The following is a 13,463-nucleotide window of genomic DNA, read 5'->3' as shown; positions in this document are numbered from 1 at the left end:
GATGGTATGGAACTATGAACACATGGTGTCAGTTGGTAAAGAGAATCATAACATGGCTACACAGGAAGTTATGTCACAAAATTATGTGCATGTGTTGTCTGTAGGTAAAAAGAATAGTCCCAGAGCTACACAAAGATATGATTGCGTGGAACTGCAAGCTTGTGGATGTGTTCGACTAAAAAGGATGGGATTGTCGTAGAATCACTTGACTTAACCTTGGCCAACAACCCTAGGAATATATCTATCATAAAATGAGAATTAGTCACCAGATATTGCTGTCTGTTTTGTAACTGTCAAGAACTGTCCGGAGCAATTCTGCCAATAGGGATGACTGCAATTAGGGATATAGACAATAGGCAAGAGGGGCTGGAATTTATTGGAGAAAACTGGCAAAGGAACCAAGGTATTGGGAGTAAATAACTAGCCAGGGAAAGATGATAGAATGGGAAGACACCAATAATTTATTTGGACTGCAGTGTAGAGATTGCCTTCCCTATCAGGAATTGATATCAGTGTATAGGCAAAGACAAAGAAATAGTGGGGGATCCTAAATGAAAAACCAGCATTGGTAGAGTTTTTAGTAGAATCTAGAACAGAAGCTGCTATTAAAAAAAAAATAGTTAGGAGAGCATATAAAATATTGCATTATAACTGCAAGAGTCTATTAGAGGAGGTTATAAAGGATTGGGAAGAGAGACTGGATAAGCAATTCACAAAGAAACAATGGGAGGATATATGTATGTGCCCCAAATATGCAACAAAGTCTAGAAAGTTTAGGATTTTTGCCTGGAAATATTTACATGGATATTTCTATACCCTAAGTAGACTCCACAGATTTTTTCCTCAGGCAGACAGCAAATGGAGGTGTGATGTGGAAGAAAGAGGTAATTAGGGACATATTTTCTGGGAGTGCAGTGCATCGGCAGACTTTAAGGATTCCCTATGGGATGCACTGTTGCAGATGCTGGGTGGGCAGATTGGTCTGATGATTGAGATGAATTTTCCGAGGTATGACACAAAGTCGGAATTGCCTAGACATGGTAAGGCCTTGCTGTGTCTAATAATGATGGCTGCCAAAAAAGCAATTACTAGAAAATGGAAATCAAAATCTAAAGAATTTATTCTAGAAGTAGTGAATATAGTAACAGATAAAACGACTGGAATACAGATCTTTAGAAAAGGGTAGGAGCAAAGGAGCAAACTACATAGGAAAAAATGGGAATTGTGGGAACAATATATACAGGAGAGGAATGAGGTTTAAAAGCAGGCAGGACTTAAATGGGTTATGTAATGTTTGACTGAAAAAGAATGGGTAGATTATAAGTGATGTGTAATGTTTACAACTGGGAGTGTGTCATTATAGTTTGTGATGTAAAATGCTAGGAGTTAGGATTGTGTCAGCGTGTTTTCTTTCATTTATATAAATGCATGATTACCTGTGTGGTAAGTGATGGTTTAATAAAGATGTTTCTTGTTTAAGGGGAAAAATAGGCATGAATTGAGTAAGTTGTGTAATGTTGCTTAGGTTCATAGGTTCATAGGTTCATACTAGGCTATCTGCCCGAGGGCATTTACAAGCCTAGCCCATAGTTTTGTGGCTTACGCCACCCCTTTAGTATGGGGAACTATACCCATTATTTTGCTGTGCCTCTGTTAAGCAGTGACACTGAGGTAATCCCTGGGGTATATCTGCGATCTCCCATCCATTGGTCAAGATTTCTCTTGAACAAGGCCAGCGAGGTGCTCTGCCTCACATATACCGGGATTTTATTCCACAGCATAGGGAGTCTTTGGGTGATGAATCTATCCCTCCAGCATGTCCTATTAATAGCCGTGTCGAGGTTTAAGTCTCCCGCCCTTGTGACTCTGACGGATCTAGATTTTTTTGAGGTGAAGCATATTCATCAAATCTGGGTTTGACATGGCCTTGTATGTTAGGCAAAGGTCACCTCTGAGCAAGAGGTAAGCGACTGAATAGAGCTGGAGTTCTTTCAGTCGGGCAGCATAGGACAGATGTTTGAGACCCTTTATCCTTTTGGTGAGGAACTTTTGTGGCCTCTCCAGCTGCTGCAAGTGTCGGGTCAGATACATTCCGAATGGGGCATTGTACTCAATCATTGGTCTGATGAGTGATGAGTATAGGAGACTATGACCTCCTTGATCTAGATGAGAATCCCTTCATGATAAGGTGGGCAATGTAGAAGGTCTTCCTAACTACTTTAGCTACATGGGTGTCGAATGACAGACTACTATCAACCTGGGTCCCCAGGTCCCTGATAACTTCTTCTGTGCTCAGTGGATTGCCACCTATTTGGTAGCTAGGGGTAACCTTGTTTTTTCCAAAGGGTATGACTATGCATTTTTTGGCATTTAACTTTAGGCCATGGCTCTGGCACCAGTTATCCGTTTCTGTGAGACCCTTCTGAAGGATATCTGTGTCAGATGTGTTTATATATATATATATATATATATATATATATATATATATAGATAGATAGCAGTATTTGTGAAGTGTAATGCTTGTTATGTTAACTATATTTTATTCCTTTTATATGAATGTAAGTTGGCATGTGCCACAAGTGATAATTCAGTAAAGGTGTTTTTTTTTTTTTGGGGGGGGGGGGGCTGCCCAAAGCAGCAACTGAACAGACCAACATAGTGCTGGCCCTGAATGAAAAAGTACTGCACTGACATCTGTGTATTCAAAGATAAATTCAACTGCTGCATTACCAGGGAATTAAAACCCTATTCATACTTAGAGATGAGAACTGGAAACAATTTCTAGACATAGAAGCAAGAAGTAGATTCATTTGCCTAAGTAAATAGCTAAGAAGGTGTCCAGAAGCCACAAATTCGGTAACCATTTGAAGTGTCGGAATCCGATAGAGTGAGTCCCAAAACTGGAAAACTGAATGGCCAAAAGAATAGACTTATATATACTAAGTCTGAGATACCATTTCTTGGAATATTCTCTTTTCTCTGAGGTGTAGCGATCTCAGAGTTGGTGTACATAAGTTTTGGGGGGTGTAGGGAGTGCAGTGGGTCTTGACTCCCCCTGAGATTCATTCTTCTCTGGTATCTCTCTTTTTTTTTTTTGGCTTTCGGGCATTTGGCATTTCGAGTATAGACATTTCAATAGAGAGCCTACAAATTCACCCACTTTTCTTCCCAACCAACCTCTCCAAAAGCATCCTAAATAGTTTCTGGGATCTAGTTAACTGTATCTCTGAATGAACACAAAATGACGACCCAGTAAATAATGGTACAGGTATTTATAAGTGAAGCCCCCTAGCTCTTCAAGACTTTCTCAGTAAATTTTCAAGCTTCCTACAGCCATCAATTTCTCACAAATAATCCCCAAACAAACACCCCATCATCCTTTCGTTCCACCGTCCTACTTCAGCTCTGTTAAAATAAAATAATTCAAAACCTTTTTAGATATATTCCCACTACTGCTCCTACTGGATCAGATTCTGTTCAACCCTGGTTTACTGAAATGTACAAAGATCTTGTAATGCATTCCTTTCATCTCATGGGCAAACTGTTCCTCTGTCATGATACCACGCCAATATGGAAAGAAGCTGCCATGTAGCTTCTTCCAAATGTCACAAATCATCATCTGCAAGTGACTTACTGGGCATTGCAGGAGGTTTAAACTAACACTGTAGCTTAGCTTGATCTTTCTTGTAGTTTTTACTGAATGGTTTATCTGTGTGACCATTTTACCCTTTTTTTGGATCTAATTGGGTATATTTTGCAGGCACATTAAGGTTTCTGGACATCCGGCATGATTTTAAGCTCTGTTTCTTAATTATAACCAAACAATCCACTTATGCTATACTGATAAGGTCAAAAAAATGACGAAGCATGCATGTGTTTATAGCTAGTGGGGGGTTGGCTTTATTCACCTAAATGTATCCATAAATACTTAAAAAGTAAAGGGTTGTGGGCATTCAAAAGCCATGCAGCTGACACAGGTATGTTCTTAAGGGTCATTTGCGTATATATCCCATGGGCCTCCACTGCAGGAGGTTTAAGGTATTACATAGAGAAGACTCTTGCTTGGCTGGGTCTTTCTTGCAGTCTTTACCGAATGGTTTGTCTGTGTTCCCCTTTTACCCTTTGTGTTTTGGCCCATTTTACCATTAGAGATGACATCTGGTTAAATGTAGATAAGTAGATACAGGTAATAAGGCAGGTTCCATGTTTGTATACCTCACAAAAGCTTTCTGACTTGTAGATACCCCCCTCTTTAATGTCTTACTTGTAGCTAAAGCCTCCCTCTAGTATAGTAACAACATCTCTAACACAAGTTTTAATGTCTGGATAGATAATCCCCCCTCTTTAATGTTTTACTTGTAGCTAATCTCAGAGAATCACTTAAGTCTCACTGGTTATGCCCATGTTCTAACCCAGATTAATTCCTACAGGTCTCTCAGTTCCTAAATCTCTCCTTCCCCTCAAGTTTCTATCTAGTATTTTACTACCTCCACATCTCTCTAAGTCATATGACCAACTCAACTAATGTTTCCCGAACTATCTGCTTGTATATTTAGATGTTTTATTGTTTTTATAGTAATGTAATTTTCTTGTATCTAATTGCATTGTTATACTTCTTTAATTGTTGGAGCTTTTCTCCCCGGGCCTCTACTGAAAAAGGACATGTATCCAGCTAGATTAGCCCGGTCAACAAATGTAAAATAAAATAAAATAAATAAAATAAAAATAAAGCCTCCCTCTAGTGTAGTAACGGCATCTCTTAACACAAGTTTCAATGTCTGGATAGCTATCCCCCCTCTTTAATGTCTTACTTGTAGCTAAAGCCTCCCTCTAGTTCATAGGTTCATACTAGGCTATCTGCCCTAGGGCATTTATAAGCCTAGCCAGAGTGTGTTTGACTTTCGCCACCCATTTTAAAAAAATTTTGCTATGCCCTTTTTCGAGGTTAGTATACTGTGCCTCTATCTAACAGTGACACAGAAGTGATACCCAGGGTAAACCTACGATCTCCCATCCACTCATCAAGATTCCTCTTGAAGAGAGTCAATGAGGGACTCTGCCTAACCTGGACTGGGATTTTATTCCAGAGTGAAGGGAGCCTCTGGGTTATGAATCTGTCCCTCCAGCATGTCCTATTTATTTCAGGGCTAAGGTTCAAGTCTCTCGAGCGCGTAGCTCGATGGGATTTGGATTTTCTGAGGTGCAGCATGTCCATTAATTCTGGGTTGGACATGGCTTTATACGTCAGGCACAGATCACCTCTGAGCAGGCGGTATGCCACTGAGTAGAGCTGGAGTTTCTTTAACCGGGTAGCATATGGCATCTGTTTGAGCCCTTTGATCCTCTTGGTGAGGTACTTTTGGGGTCTTTCCAGTTGCTGCAGGTGTCTGGTAAGGTACATCCCAAAAGGGGCATTGTACTCAATTATGGGCCTGATGAGGGATGAGTAAAGAGGCACGATGACCTCCCCTGATCTAGATGTGAATCCCTTCATGATTAGGTGGGCTATATAAAATGTTTTTCTAACCACTTTGGCCATGTAGTTGTCAAATGAGAGATTGCTATCAACTTGGGTCCCCAGGTCCCTAATTACTTCTGTACTTACTGGATTACCACCTATGTGGTAATTTGTGGGCACTTTGTTTTTGTCAAAGGGGATGACTATACACTTTTTGGCGTTTTGCTTGAGGCCATGGCTCTGGCACCAGTTGTCTGTTTCTATGAGGCCCTTTTGGAGGATGCTTGTGTCGGCTGGAGAGTCGATTATGGCGCCCAGTTTGCAGTCATCTGCGAACTTGGTCAGCCACAGTCCTTCTGTGTTGGCCTGTACCTCCGAGAAATATATACCGAACAAGAGAGGTCCCAGGACTGAGCCTTGTGGAACGCCACTTGTAACTGGTTTGGAGTCTGACATGGCTCCAGCAATTCTAACCATGTGGGTTCTGTCCTTGAGCCAGTTTGTAACCCATCTAGTGACATAGGGGTTTATATTTAAGCTGGTGAGCTTCTCTATAATGCCCAAGTGGGGTATTGTATCGAAGGCATTTGCGAGGTCCAAGTAGGCTGTGTGGACCACCTTCCCCTCGTCAGTGGCCTTGGTGACTGTTTCAAAGAAATCAACCAGGTTTAAGAGTCAGGATCTGCCCTTAACAAAGCCGAACTGGGTAGGATCCAGTGTCTGTAGGTCCCCAATATCTTTATTTATGAGGTCCATGATGATCCTTTCCATAGCTTTGCAGACCAAGCTAGTCAGGCTTATGGGGCGATAGTTTCCAGGATCTGTTGAGGCACCACCTTTGTGGAGAGGGACCACTGTTGCTATACGCCACTCTTTGGGTACATATCCTGTAGTAAGGCTGAGATTGAACAGTAGTTTTATGTTTGGGTTTAGCTCTTCTTGGAGATTATGTAGGACGCAGCCCGGGACACCGTCTGGTCCCATTGATGCTGTGCTTTTTGCTTTGGAGAGGGCAGCTCTTACCTGAGCATCTGAGATGTCAGGGGGGCAGCACTCTGCTGGGACAGATATTTGCCCTTTTGGTGGGGAGGGGGGGGGGGGACGTTTGCGCTGAACCTGTCAGCTAGGATGTTGGCAATGTCTGTGGGTTCGGTGTATTTTTTGTCATTTTGGACTAATTCTGAGCATATCTGGGAATTCCCACCAAGGTTCCTAACATAACTAAAGAAAGCCTTGTGATTATCCTTAGTGTCCTGTGCAGTTTTTCTGTCAAAGCTGACCTTAGACGATTTTATGAGTGCCCGTAGTTTTTTGCTAATACTGATCAGAGATTCCTTCCGTTTTTGGGATTTTGCTCTCATGTAGTAGCTTCCTCCTTCTATTGTATAATTTGTTTATGGCTGGGGTCCACCAGACAGGACGTTTGCCTTTGGAGGATTGGGTCTTGGTTTTATTTGGGATTGCATGATCCATGCATTCCTGAAGGTGTTCATAGAATGCGTTTATAAAGGATTCTGCGGTCTGGGCCATATTTTCCACAGGCCCGTGGGCTTTGAAGGATTCCACCTCGGTTTTGAGGAGTGTGAAATTTGCTTTAGAGAAGTTTTTCACTGTGGTTTTCAGGGCAGGGGTGGAGTCGGGATGTGAATATCCAGTGAGATTAGTTTATGGTCTGATCTTACCAGTGAGGGATACACTTCTGGTCTGGAGCATAGAGTCCCCATGTTGGTGATGATCAGGTCCAGTATGTTTTCCCCTCTTGTGGGAGTGGTAACAAGTTGTTCCATAGCATTTGAGTTTATAAATTCTAGGAACCTTTGGGCTAGGGTGTTGGAGCTAGATTAATGCTCCCAGTCTATGTTTGGGTAGTTGAAGTCGCCCAATATAATGGTGTTTGGAGAGACCTTCATATTTTCCAGTGTTCTCAGGAAGGCCGAGTGGGGTTCCTGGGTTTGGGAGGGTGGTCTGTAGCAGGCTATAAACTGGAAGGCAGTTTTACCCACTGTTAGTTGTACATGGACAGTTTCTGATGCTTCGTGCTGTGCCACCAACCTGGAAGTGTGGATATCTTTGACGAACATTGATACTCCCCCTCCTTTTGTGGTTCGACCCAAGTTTTGGGGCCGAAAAGCATGGTATGAGGTATAACCTGGTAGTGCTGGGGTGCTCTCGGGAGCCTTGAACCAGTTTTCTGTTACTGCACAGATATCGATGTTCTCCATGCTAAGGAGAGTTTTGAGTGCGTGCATCTTGAGGTTTAGACTTCTGGCATTGAGTAGCATTACTCTTAGTTTCTTATCCCTTGTGATACCTATGGAGGTGGGTTTGTCTTTTGAGCCTTGCCTAAAAAAGACACTATGGGGGTAGCAAGAGCCTTTGCCAATATCCGAAAGCCCAGGGGTGACAGGTGCAAGCCGTCCCTAGCGTAGCAATGTGGCTTGTCGAGCATGTCATCCCAGGCTGACCGGCATTGGATCCCCTTTGAATGACGCCACTACTTAAGCCAGTTGTTGAAATTGATCATCTTGTCTTCATATTGTGGCATCATTCTTGGTGAGGGTAAGATACTACTCAAGGTCAGGGTCATACTTGCCTGGGCTACATGCTCAGACAGCTCCTCTATGTCTCTTTTCATGTAGTCCAGGGAGGTACGTCTCAGGTCATTCACACCAGCATGGAAAATGACTGAGTCATATTTGTATTTGCCTTGGAGTGACCTGAGTGTTTGTGTTATGTGGTGGATCCTAGTGCCCGACAGGCAGCTCACCGTGACCTTCTCCTTGTTCAGCCTGGTGAGTGGGACTTCAGTGTGCCTGACAATAGAGTCACCTATTACAAGTGTATCAGGTGTGTTGTTTAGCCTTAAGGGCTGTGACTGTTCGGCACACTAGCTTTGTGAGCTATGTTTTGCACGTGTTTTGTTTTGGGGTAGCGGTTGCTTGGGTGTCTGCTTTGGAGGTCTCTGCTGCTTAGGCAGATTTTTATTTAGAGCCTCCGAGTATGTTTTTGTGTGTTTATGTGTTTGGTTTGCTGTCGTGGTAGGTCTATGTGAGACTGGAATTGTAGTGAGTGTGGTTTCCTTCTCCTCCTGACTGGTTTCGCCAGTACTGAGTTGAGAGAGCTTAGCTTCTAGTATGGCTATATGGTTGCATCTCTCACATGTGTTGGAATTTGTTGGGAGGAGGAGAGGGTTGTCTGTGTATATGAGGCAGTTGTAACATTGCCTCAAGATTCCCAGATTCACCAGCTGGACTGGAGAGGAGATTGACAACTGAGCTTTGGACATGCTAGAATAGTATTGGGAATTCCTTTATAATTGAAAAAAAGGGCCAGTGGGGAACAAGGTACTCAAGGGGAGTTTGTGAGGGTGTAGTGCTTTTAATTTTTTAGTGCTGACTTATATAACTGCTTTAGTCAGCAAGTGCCAGGTAACTTAAATGCAATGTGTTACAGGTAACTTAAATGCAAAAACGACAAACAGTAACTTTCTTTCAAGTGAAACAAGGAAATAAGTACAGTAAGCAATGCAGATATCACTAGGGATCCACAGAAGCGCTGAAAAGCCGCGTTTTAGGTGGAATTAGCGTTTCAGGGAAATAACAAGCAAACAAACAACAAGCATACAAACAAAGCTAGATTCAGCAGGCCTGAATCTAGTCTATGCTACAGCAAACAAGGTGTACCAATTTCAGTAAGAAACAGTTCAAATGTGCAGGCACTATAAGCCTTTAACCAGAAATTCCCAGCTCAGAAGGGCAGAGTCCAGCCTCTCCTCCCACAAGAGTGCAGACCACGAACCCTCCTAATGTAAAATAACTGGCCTGATGCCAAAGTGCTTAAACCAGAATTAATACACTTTTAGAATAACAGACACTGAGCCCTCAATCAGCAGTTCCCAACTTAGAAGGATGTAAGTTACCTGTTCTGACACCACAGTGCAGGTCACAAACCTTCTTAATGTAAAACAACTGGCCTGAAGCCCAAGTGCTCAAACCAGAATTAATACACTATACAATAGTGTAGTAACAACATCTTTAACACAAGTTTCAATGTCTGGATAGCTATCCCCCCTCTTTAATGTCTTACTTGTAGCTAAAGCCTCCCTCTAGTGTAGTAACAACTTCTTTAACACAAGTTTCAGTGTCTGGATCGGGTTCTCTGCCTCCTTTCCCTCTCCCAGCCATCAGAGATCTGTGTTGTTCTCCCTCTTCATTAACACACGTTGATGTAGCACAACTCCCCATCATACTGAAGCAGATTTTATAATCATCTACATATCCAGCCCTTCACGTGTAATAATAACAAGCAAACTGCAAAATGATGTTGCGGTACTGTCCAGTAAAATATGGTACTCCCTAAAAAACAAGGAAACTCAGCACTAAACAAACACTTTGCTTTGCACCATCATCTTGCCTTTATTGTATGATCATAGTGCTTTTTTGACACTATGGCTTCCTATTATATTAGCGTTAGTGTACTTACTCCTTACTGTACTGTTTATTATGCTTTCATATTACTAATGTGATACTGCTAATGAGGTATAATTATTCTCGCAACATCCCCCCCCCGAGTAGCACCTTACTAATGTGTGCGAACTGTAACCCTGCCCATACCTTACCATACCTTAGGAAAAGAAACCTTTCCATAATATTATCACTACACATGGCACTTGGGCATACGTGAAATACTACAACACATATGCACAACACAAAATCTGCCCCCCCCTTATCTAACCTGCAGTCATTTCCACATATACTCCCATCCCTAATGCTGAAATTACTGATGGGTTATGTATTTTTAGAAGCTACTTGGCCTAAAAAAATCCCACTTATTTGTTTATTGAAGTGTTGGACGTTTTGCTTAGATTTTTACATATCTATTCCATACACCATCATGGAAACATTTCTACGATTTGTGTTTAGATGTACATAATATATGCATACATACACATCTATGTGTGTATATGTACATGAATATATATACATATATGTATATTATGTGGTGAGAGAGGACATGCAGATGATTGGTGTGACAGAGCAAGATGCAGAGGACAAGAAGAAATGGAAACAGGTGATCTGCTGTGGCAACCCCTAATGGGAACAGCCGAAAGAAGATGATGATACATATATGTATATGTATATACATATACACACACACACACACACACACACACATATATATATATATATATATATATATATATATGTGTGTGTATATATATATATATATATATATATATATATATATATATATATATATGTATATCTATAGATATATATGTGTATGTGCACGTGTGTGTATGCGTACACATATATAGTATGTATGTTTGTATATGTATAATCATATTATATGCTATGCATGTGTGTGTGTGTGTGTGTGTGTGTGTGTGTGTGTGTGTGTGTGTGTGTGTATCTGTATATATCTATCTATGGTATGTATGATTGTGTGAGTGTGTGTGTGTGTGTGTGTGTGTGTGTGTGTATATATATATATATATATATATATATATATATATATATATATATATATATATATATATATATATATATATAATATACACACGCATATACACATAGAGAGATAGCTACAGATATGCATGTGTGTGTATATTCATACTGTGTGTGTGTGTGTGTTATATATACATTTTATATATATATATATATATATATATATATATATATATTCACACACACATTGTACTCACATTAGTTGAGTAGCCTATACATTGATCTCAGGAATATCAACCTCAGAAGGTTTAACAGAACGAATGGTAAAAAGTGACAAGCGGCAGAAGCATGTAGGATGTCATCCTGATAAACATCCCTGCCAGTTGTGATGAGTTAACTGTCATCCTATCCCTTTTTTGTTCTGTTCACAGTGCTATAACATTCCTCATATACATCAGGCCAAGCCTAATAAAATGATACCATGATACCATTTTTAGATTGCAGTTATGATGCCCTGAATATTTTTTTTTATTTTATTTATTTACATTTTGTTGACTTGGTTAGTCTCACTAGGCCCATGGCCTCTTTTTCAAGGGAGATCCAAGGTGGTATTCATATTAAATAGAGAACATTTGCCCAGGGTACTGAGGGACTTCCCCTTCTCTTTTTGGCCACTAGGTGACACCAGGGGGCTACTGTAGAGGTTAAGGTTTTCAAAGAGGGAAGAGGACAGTAGGTTGAGAGTCGAGTAATGCAGAATATTAAATTCTCACAAACAGATTCTAAACAAGAGGAGGTTTTTGTTACAAAGTTGGAGGAATGAAGTCTAGAAACTTCTGTATTGATGGAGATGATGGTTTAAGGTGAGCCGAATGCTTATGAGAAAGTACGTTGCAGTATGGTGGACTGCATGCTGAGAAACGTAACAGTGGAGGAGCAGTCAGACTAGATGTTAGATTACCAGAAGGTTCTGAGAGCAGTGTGAGAGTATGCTTGGACAGCAGAGTTGCTGGTTTTAAAATAATACCCCTGCAACTGTTTGTTGTTTTGAGCAACAAGAAATTCATTCATATACAGAAGTGGTAAACAAAGGTATGAAAGATGGTGTGGTTGAAGCTGAAAGAAAACAAGGACTGAAGCAAGTACAACAAAACCAAAAGAGAATACCGGTGGTGAGTATCAAAACAAAGAACTGTCAGTGTTAACGGATGTGAAGTTCTAGATCAAAACAAAGACCTGCCAGTGTTAACGGATGTGAAGTTCTAGATCAAAACAAAGACCTGCCAGTGTTAATGGATGTGAAGTTCTAGATTGCATTGTTGTACTTCTGGGGTTTAAAGTCTACGGCATAACAGCATGCATACACTAAGGAACACAACAGATATATGAGGTTACTTTGAAACCTGAAAAATTGGTGAATGAAGTGGAGAAAAAAGAGCTCATTTGCACCATAGAATGAGTAATTTTCAGAACTTGGGAGATTTAAGGAGGAAACTAACTCTGCAATTCAGAATATCTGACATATTAAAGACAGCTTTCTGTATATTTTTAAAAAGGTCCCTGACATTAAAAACTGGATGTTGAAATAAATGTTGCACATCACACATAGGTTTTACAGTTAGTACGTACTCCTTGGCTAGGTTTTACAAATAAATTGTGTGCAATGCACCAAGTAAGCATTCCACACATATGTGTTACAGGTATTACATAGATGATGAGCTGTATGGATGCCACTGGTTGTGCATGAGGGAAAATGCACCATAGTTCAAATCTTATAATTGTGAATGTGAAATGGGAACAGAAGTGAGCCATAGGTGTGAGTGCATATTTGTGAGGGGTGGTGTGGCTGAACAACCGCATCAGGTTTAGTTACCTGTCAATGTGAGCATTCGTTCTAGCTAATGGCCACTGTTCATGTGACACCACAACCCCATGTGCAGAAACAGGGAAAAAGGGTGTTGGGAATGAATCAGAAAAAGAAATAGAGCATTGTAGTGATAGAATATGAGAAGTAAAATTACAGCTATAAGAAAAATATAGAAAACGTTAAAAATATGTTTAGACCAATATTTTTTTTTAAAGAAAAAGAGGAAGTGTCGTCACTTTGAGGAAAGAAGGTAAAATAAGATAAGGAAGAATGAATGCAATGTGTTATGAACAAGGAAGCGGAGAGAAATAATGGAAATTGTAGAAACGTTTGTGGGTAGAGTGTATGAAAAGATAGCAGTAAAAGAAGTACTGGTTGTTAAAAAACATTGAAAACTTTTAAAACTCCCCTGAAAAATGTGATTACTGGAAGAGAAATGGAAGAAACAATAAAAAAGGAAGGGAAGAATCAGCACCAGGAAGAGATGGATTGGGCAACGATAATTATAAAGTAACGAAGAGAAACGAAATAATAATATTTGGTAAAATATTAAATGAATGCACAGAGGAAGGAGCAACACATAGTGGTTTGTGGTGGAGCAATTAGGTTTATGTGGAAAAAAAGATGAAAGAAAAGTTATAAAAAAATGAAAGACTGACAGCACTGGGAAATACAGATGATAACATTTTTA

The 13,463-nt window shown here is 40.4% G+C and overlaps 1 protein-coding gene across 1 annotated transcript in view; it reads left to right on the top strand.

Moving 5' to 3' along the window:
• Positions 1–13,463, top strand: part of LOC122815113 (zinc finger protein 883-like) — a 66,970-nt gene that overhangs the window by 2,680 nt on the left and 50,827 nt on the right. The gene's annotated exons all lie outside the window — the stretch shown is intronic.

Source organism: Protopterus annectens, chromosome 11.part0 (assembly GCF_019279795.1).
Source record: "Protopterus annectens isolate FY-2018-M chromosome 11.part0, PAN1.0, whole genome shotgun sequence".
Taxonomy (NCBI): Eukaryota; Metazoa; Chordata; order Ceratodontiformes; family Protopteridae; genus Protopterus; species Protopterus annectens.
Note: the sequence above shows the minus strand (reverse complement) of the source record. Positions and strands in the feature narration are given on the sequence as shown.